This window comes from Ceratosolen solmsi, unplaced genomic scaffold (genome assembly GCF_000503995.2).
Source record: "Ceratosolen solmsi marchali unplaced genomic scaffold, CerSol_1.0 scaffold35, whole genome shotgun sequence".
NCBI classification, from domain to species: domain Eukaryota; kingdom Metazoa; phylum Arthropoda; class Insecta; order Hymenoptera; family Agaonidae; genus Ceratosolen; species Ceratosolen solmsi.
Window position 1 is genome coordinate 4,447,912 of NW_011948423.1, and position 8,215 is coordinate 4,456,126.

The window sequence follows — 8,215 nt, forward strand, 5'->3', positions numbered from 1 at the left end:
GGGGGGGGGGGGGGGGGGGTTGTGTGCGGGGAGAGGGTGTGAATTTGTGTATGTGCGTATGTGTGAATTTGTGTTTCTGTCCGCGCATACGCGCGCGTGTGAATTCGTGTATGTATGTGTGTACATGTGTGTGTGCGTATGCCAGTGTGTGTGTGCATATGCCAGTGTGTGTGTGCATGAAACTGCATAAATAAATACAAGTATTTATAATATCTTATTGCTTTACAACATTAAACCTTATAATTAGATTAAATCGTTGTCACAAAAGCACAATAAATCCTATCGAAATCTTCCAATCGATGATCATATTGACTAGCAAGTATATAAAAAGAAAACATCAAAAGATATATAAAAATTGGATTTTTACTTTTATCCGCATCAAACTTAAATAGCTTAAATAAAACTTTAGGAATGTTCACATAGGCCTATATTGCATTGGAAAAATGAGTTGGAAACCTAACTTATTCCTTAAACAAGCAAATGAGACCGACAGTAGTTGGTCACTCAGCGATCAAAGTCTCGCCATTGTAAGCTGGCCAGCGCTTTTACAACAATCATCGAAAGCTCAAAGCGTTCACATTTAATATATTTTGCCAACCAACAGGAAGCACATACCGCTGAATAATCGTAAACTTCCCAAGTTCATGATTGACCAGCGTGAAAGTGCATTAGTGCGCTGGGCAGTCGTTCCCGAGCATCTCAATTTTCCCTCAAAACTCGGCCGGCAATTTCCGCTCGGACAGCCGCGGAGTACGTGCGCGAGATTTCGCGAATAACGCAGCCGCATCGCCGAGGCCTCGGTTTCCCTTAATATTTCGAGCACCCGGACAAGCGAGAAATCAAGCGGCTGACGAGACGCGCGACCGCGATTCCGGCCTCCGACAGTTACATGCCACTGACTTTGAAACGAAAGTGCGCGCGCCCGGCCCCGCTCTCACGAATGATCCGAGCGCAATTTTGAAAGCGCTACGTGCTTTTCGATCGCTACTCCCAATATCCGTGGGAGACGCCTGGTTTTTGGACGACGAGCGGGGCCCGCAGCCAGTTGCATTAAAGACGGACTCTCGTCATTCGTTAGTGGCTCGCCGTTTATTAATTGTCGTACTCGTTATTTGTCGGCTCCGCTATTTAATAACCATTGGCAAGAGGGCTGGAAAAAATATTTTACCGATAATAAGTCATTTTAAACGAGCTGCCAAGATTCATATTAGATCCCTTATTATATTGATAGTTATAAGAGAAATTTTTTTTCAGTTGTGCCTTTTTTCATCGACGCATAGTGTGGTCAATTGCAGAATAAATATGGAACAATGGAAAAGCATACGAAAAAGCCGTTTGTCAACGTGTTTTCTTATTCTCGGCAGCTTGAAGATTATTGTGAAAATCCGCGATTAATAAACTGGTATTATAATGGACTCTTAAAATTCATAAATTATTGAGACGAGAATGAATAGTAGCATAGATTTTTAAATGATCACTGTCATATTGTGAAGTGACATTGGACGTTTAAATGTATAAGGATGTAGAGGTTGGGGAATAGCCATGGATGCTTACGGAATTGTTAGCGCACATGTGCGAGCAAATTATATTTCCTCCTGGGTGGGCTTTAGCGGGTTGATTAACCTTATGAAGAAAAAGTCATCCGATGTGGACAGTACACGAAGCCTATAAAATGAACGAGTTAATTTTTGGAAATTAATTTTCGAACTTTAGAAGTCAATTTTAAAGAAATTAACGATTAAAGGCGTGTCACGTGCAGAGCTCGCGTGATCCGGGAACGCATACCGCGACAGGGATTCCCGGAAACGGGAGGCACGTGAAATGATTGGCACTCGGGTAGAAAGTGCGTCGGTTCAATTCACGAAAATCGGATGATTGTTGTACTTGATGGGATTGCGCAAGCCCACTTCACGACCCATCCGTTCTCCTTTAATTACACCTGGTTCGCCTACTCTTTTGGCAGGGCGAGAGAAAGAAAGAGGGAATGAATGAGAGCGAGATAGATAGATAGAGATAGAGTTGTATGAAGGCGACGGGACATGAGAGAATGGGAGGAGAGAGAGGGAGTTAGAGTATTGCTAAATAGTCTTATGAACCGAAAGTAATGTAACGCATTCGCGGTGTCCGGTACCTGAGACCTTTTGTTCCCACGCATGTGTATGCGAATGGTATACGAGTTACGAGTAGTTCCTACAAATATTTTTTATTGTTTTGGATTTACTAGACAGCTGCGTTACCGCTACTAATTTTGTCTACCTATATACATATATATATATATATATATATATATATTGGCATTCATTTATTACATTAAAGTACCTATATTTCTCAGCGCTTTGCTATTAAATCACACTAATATATTATTCAAATTAAAGTGAGATCTCTTATCAGGACTGTATCAGATGTTGATATGATAAGCTTAGAAAAATTCGCTTATTATTGTATTTGTTAATTCATAAGTGTTTGGTATCATTTATCTAATAAGTCAGCCTTGTATAGTTCTAACAATTCTCCAAATGACTTTTTAATTTAAATATTAATAAATATTATTGATTTGAGCATTGACATATGGATTAGTTAGTAAGATATAGGAAATAAAAGGATGTCTTATCGTTTTAACGTTCAATAATCACGAGCCCTTTTAATATTATTAATGATCATAAGATAGATACCTTACATCTAATAATTCTATCTTCTCTCATCTCCACTATGTCATTCTCTCTTTCTCTCTCTCTCTCTCTCTCTCTCTCTCTCTCATTCTCTCTATCCATCTATCCATCTAGCTACAAGCTTTTTTAAAACAATTAATTAAGAATCTACGTCAAAAGTTTCATCTACATAAGCACTGTCGGAGACTTCAAAATAGCTAAATTGATTAAAAATAAAATGAAACTCGTTAAGGAATTAGTTGTTAATATTTTTCAAAACCTAATAAGCCTTTACTCGATACATGATATCCCATCCATAATGAACTCGCATATTGACTTTATATTTACAATCGATCGTATCTGGCTCTACTAAATATTTAGAAAATGACTTTTTAAAAATGCACTTCTCTCGAAGTAATTGAAAAAAAAATCAAATCAAGCGAGTCGGGCATGTAGGTCAATTAAGGTTCGTACGGATAAAGGATAATTATTATTAAAGGAAAAACAAAGTACGAGCTTGAGATTGTTAGGCAAAATGGAAAGAGAAACGGATTTTTCACATAGAACGAAATCAATTATGAATTTCGGCCCATCGCTATGAGATATATGAAAGTGAAAGTGATCCACTTAGTCCACCGCCGTTAAGCAAGCAACAGGAGATTTCACATTTTCGCAGTAAGTCCATTCCACAGGACTCTCCGAGAGAGGATGACACCACACAATTACCAAGCACTGTCTCGGTAATCGCGCGACCTTGATCTTGCCCGGATAGTTTTTCCGGGAGTGCAGCCGTTACGTCGCGAACGACGGAGCGAACACACCGCCATCCAAATTTAACTGTTCGCTCTTGGAAACATCTCACGGTGTACTCTGGCAGCACTATCGCGCAGATTAAATCTTGACTGCCCGTGAGACCAGGCGGGAATGTCTAGCGACTTATCCTTCGGCTCCTTAGTGTCGATTTTCCTCGTTGGACGCTATTCGGCTACTTAAGTCCGGCCTTCGTGAGCCGTCATTTATTCATTCGCCATTATTTATTCTTTTCCCCTCTTTTAATTTAAATCATTCGCTTATACATCGTTAATGGACATTTATTAATGTATTTTCGACACTTTTTATGTTTTTACTGACTCGATAACAACATTGAATTAGCGTAAATGAGCGCGCTTTACTATACTGACCGATCTACGGTATAATATTCAATGCGGTCATAGGAAATTTAATTTGACAGCGACGCCACTATCTATTTCATTATTAGACGTGAATTTTACAAAAATAATTCTTCTATCACTGTGTTCAGCTAATTTATATAAACTGATAATATTTATGCGACATTAACAAAATTGATATTCACTGCTTTTACCACCTTTTATTTTCTTTCCTTTCTCATAACCAAAAGGAGCATTTAACGTACAAAATAATTTTTTATAACTTCATTACAAAAATAATTCTTGCATATATTGTACTTCAACGTATAACAATGTAATCAATTATTATATGCGTAATAACAATAATAATAATAATAATAATAATAATAATTTCTGTTTCATGTATAGACAACAGCATGAAGCAACTGGTTAAATACGTATTTAATAACCTATTGGGTGTATTGTTTATTTAAATTACATTTAAGCTTATTTGAAACTTTTTTTTAAATTCCAGTATTTACTAAGAACATATTTATATTCTCCATGTTAATAGCTTTATTATTAATAAAGTATTGATGAAGTAATTAAAAAAGTAATAAAAAATTAATGATGAATAAACACATATCGATGCATTACTAAATGTTCAGAAAATAATGTTATACATTGCATAAGATTTTATATTTGCATAAAATTTGAAGCTGAAAAATCTAAGATCTGATGTTGCACCAAAATATGATGTACAATTCGAGTATTTTCAATTGTAACTATTAATTGGAAATGTGACGATAATAAATATAAAATACTATTTAAAAAACGAACAAACGAACGTTCCAGAAGTTTTAATGGAGCTAGAAACTCTTTTAATCCTTGTAAATTTCATTGTTTGATATAAACTGAGCACTCCTTAATAAGTAAAAAATTGTATATCTTATAATATTTCTTAAAAAATCATTATACACAATTGTATCTATGAAAAATAACGAAGAATATCAACGACTATTTTGATACATGTAATGTAGATATAATATTTTTTAATTCATTCTATCTTTATTTTCATTTATATTATTGCTTCATTATTACCTTAATAAAACCAATTTTAAAAATTATAAATTTTCAAAACGTAAGTACGCACAATTTTATATGATCGTTGCAGCGAATGAATTTAACAACATACATATTAAAAAATTCCTTAAAGATGATATATTTAAGCTCACAACATTTACAATAAATATTAAATATATTATATATAAAATAAAAAATTAATATTGTTTTCGAATTTTTATAAGCCCTATGGAAAATAATAAATTCAGCTTGAGATTTTCTGGTTTACACAGGCACATTTCATATTCTGAATTACCTAGGTTATGGTAAAAATACGTTGAAAATGATCATTTGCTAGATTTATTTAAACTCATTTAAAAATACCATAAATTTGAATACTATAAAATTTATATTGCAACACACTTTATAATATAAATTGTTACTAAAATTACAGATACTAAAATTTAAATTTAAACAATAATTTAATCAGTATAAGATAAAAACATTATGATGTAATTTTTTTCACTACAATAATCTACCATAATCTATTGGAATAGTATTACAATATTTATATAAGTATAATTAGGATTGTATTTTTTTTTAAATTAATATTAATAATATATTTTTAAAAGTAAAATTTATGTCATCCATATATTAAATATTAAATTTACGCATATACAAAAAAGAATCAGATATGATCACACGGAAAAGTATTTGAAAATAAAACAGGTTTTGATTATGAAATCCAAGTGTATGCATTACAGCGCAAAAATATTATATTAATTTTCTAAAAAGTCATTAAAAAAATATATACACACACACACACACACACACATACATATATATATATATATATATATATATATATATATATATATATATGCATATGTATGTTTGTAAATTAATTCAATAAACAGTTTCATAGATATCAAGCGAACAAGTTTTAATTATTTAAGCTTTCAATAATCAAGCGGGAAATGAAATAAATTCTGCAATCAAATTTATTCCTTATCATACATAAGACAATATATTAAATTTTTTATTTTACCTTACAACGAAAAATAATGTACTTTACCAATATTCGCAATAACTATTCGTAATTTTAACGTCTGAAATAATTCTCATTTATCTTTTTGATAGATTGCGTATTCTTAGTAGTTTCCCATTTTAACGATATTAATTCTCATAGTTACTCAGGCTTAATTTATACAAATTTATTTAACAGAAGATCAGAGGTCTACAATAGCTAAAGGTAATAAACCAAAATCATCGCACTAATGTAAGATTTCAGTACAGTAAATAGCTGACTAACTAAAAAGTACGGAAAATAAAAGCAAGCGCAATTAAACGTAAAAAATGATTTTGCAATAGGATTAATAAGGCATCTAAGTGCGCTACATCATCCCATCTTAAATACTCCTCCTCTACACACACACACACACACGCGCGCGCGCTCGCGCACCTTATCTTGCGCCACTAAAGAATTATAATCGCTGATTAAGTAAACGAAAATGACGATGAGAACGACTGAAATCCATCAACACGTGGAATCGACGGGAGATTTTTTTTATTCGCAATGAATTCGATATGTATGAAACTGCAATCCGAAACGAGCGTTGCAAGTCAGATCGCCGATTATAAAATATATAAATAACTCCTCTAAGCGCGTTCTACAACATATGTCCCCCTCCCCTCACTGACTCTCTATCTCCCCGCGACGGCTGCTGATTCGCCTCATCGCTTTCTTTGCGCGCCTGGACATCCGGGTTCTATGCACAACGCGCACACGGAACTCGTCCCGCTACACACCTATTTACGAGCGCGCGTGCAATTTCCAATTTAATCGACATATATATATATATATATATATATATATATATATATTTTTTATCCCGGCGTTATTTGAAAGTTATCCGCGTTTTACCGACGAAACGCTGCTATTTATAATAGCGCCGGCAATACTTATCGCCTGAAGATGGTATCGCACTAGGAAATCGAGGGTGTATTATGGGTTTGTCGCAACAAGCGCGGTCGATTAATAACAAATTTACTTTTTGTTTGACCGCTGATGGACAATTGCTCGGCTGCGAATTAGGCACTGTTCTGAGCGATAATCAAGTATTTGGCGAAAATTCGTGCTTCCGAAGACTATCATATTTCTTATATCGCGACAATACGATGAGAAACTGATATTTTTTAGGACTCGTTAAGAAGCATTTTCATTCTATAATCTTAGAGTGGTTTTGATAATATTAGCTTATATCGATAGTGCTGTTGAGAAAATTTATTAAAACTAATTAATGACCGTAAGGTAAGAAACGTTTTATCAGTTAATCGAAATAAATCATTCATATTCGACTATTCGAATTAATTACCATTATATTTCATAATAATAATAAATAGGTACTTCAGATTTTAGTAATAATTAATATGTGGCTTAACTCGTAATTAGTTTAATTTGCGAGATAGGATCAAAGCATCTCTAATGCCTTGAATTCCAATTATTTTCTACATGCATGTAGTTTATATTTACACATACATTATAGATATTATGCATTATGATAAATAAGAAGTATATGATGCATCTTTTTTATTTATTTTCATTCAAATTTATCCGCTTGATAATAATAATCTTATGAACTGATGTAGTCGAGTACCTCTACTGTTGTTTCTACTTTCTACTTTTGTTACACGATGAGCCGTTTGTGTGATAATTTTTTTAAAGACACAAGTATATGTGCTGATATTGTCGATGTGCAGTTTCCATAATGAGTGTCTCGTTGCTAAAGAACCCTCTCCTCGATAAAATATTTCTTAAATTTTTAACCAGCATGGCGGTAATACGGCGATCCTTTAAAAGCTCTAACGGATGATGCATCGAATATTTTATGCTGTCAAAATTGTTAATAATCGAATGTCAGTAATAATTAATTGCCATACTAACATATTCATTCCTCTTCTTCCATTACCGAAAAGATTATCGAATACCTACAATTCAATTGTGACGGTAAATTTTTAATTATACGGCAATTATATTAAAGTGATTTTAAAAAATTGCACAATAGATATTTTTATGGCAATTCAGACGAGGCAAAATGCAAAAATACCGGTTAATTGATTTCGAATTGCACGCATGTGGACGCGCAGATCTGCACTCGACAGATTAAAGAAAAGTAATGAAGGGGCTCATTGCGTGCCATCTTCGAGGCCCATTGGGAATCAATATAAACATAGGTTTGTTCTAGGAGTCCAGAGTCACGCGGAAATGCCAATGTGACATATATAATTTATGGTGTATTAATAGAGCCCCTAGACCGTGCTCATCATTAGAATTGAAAAACTGCTTTCACAGAAACGACTTTTATTCCATGACTCCCC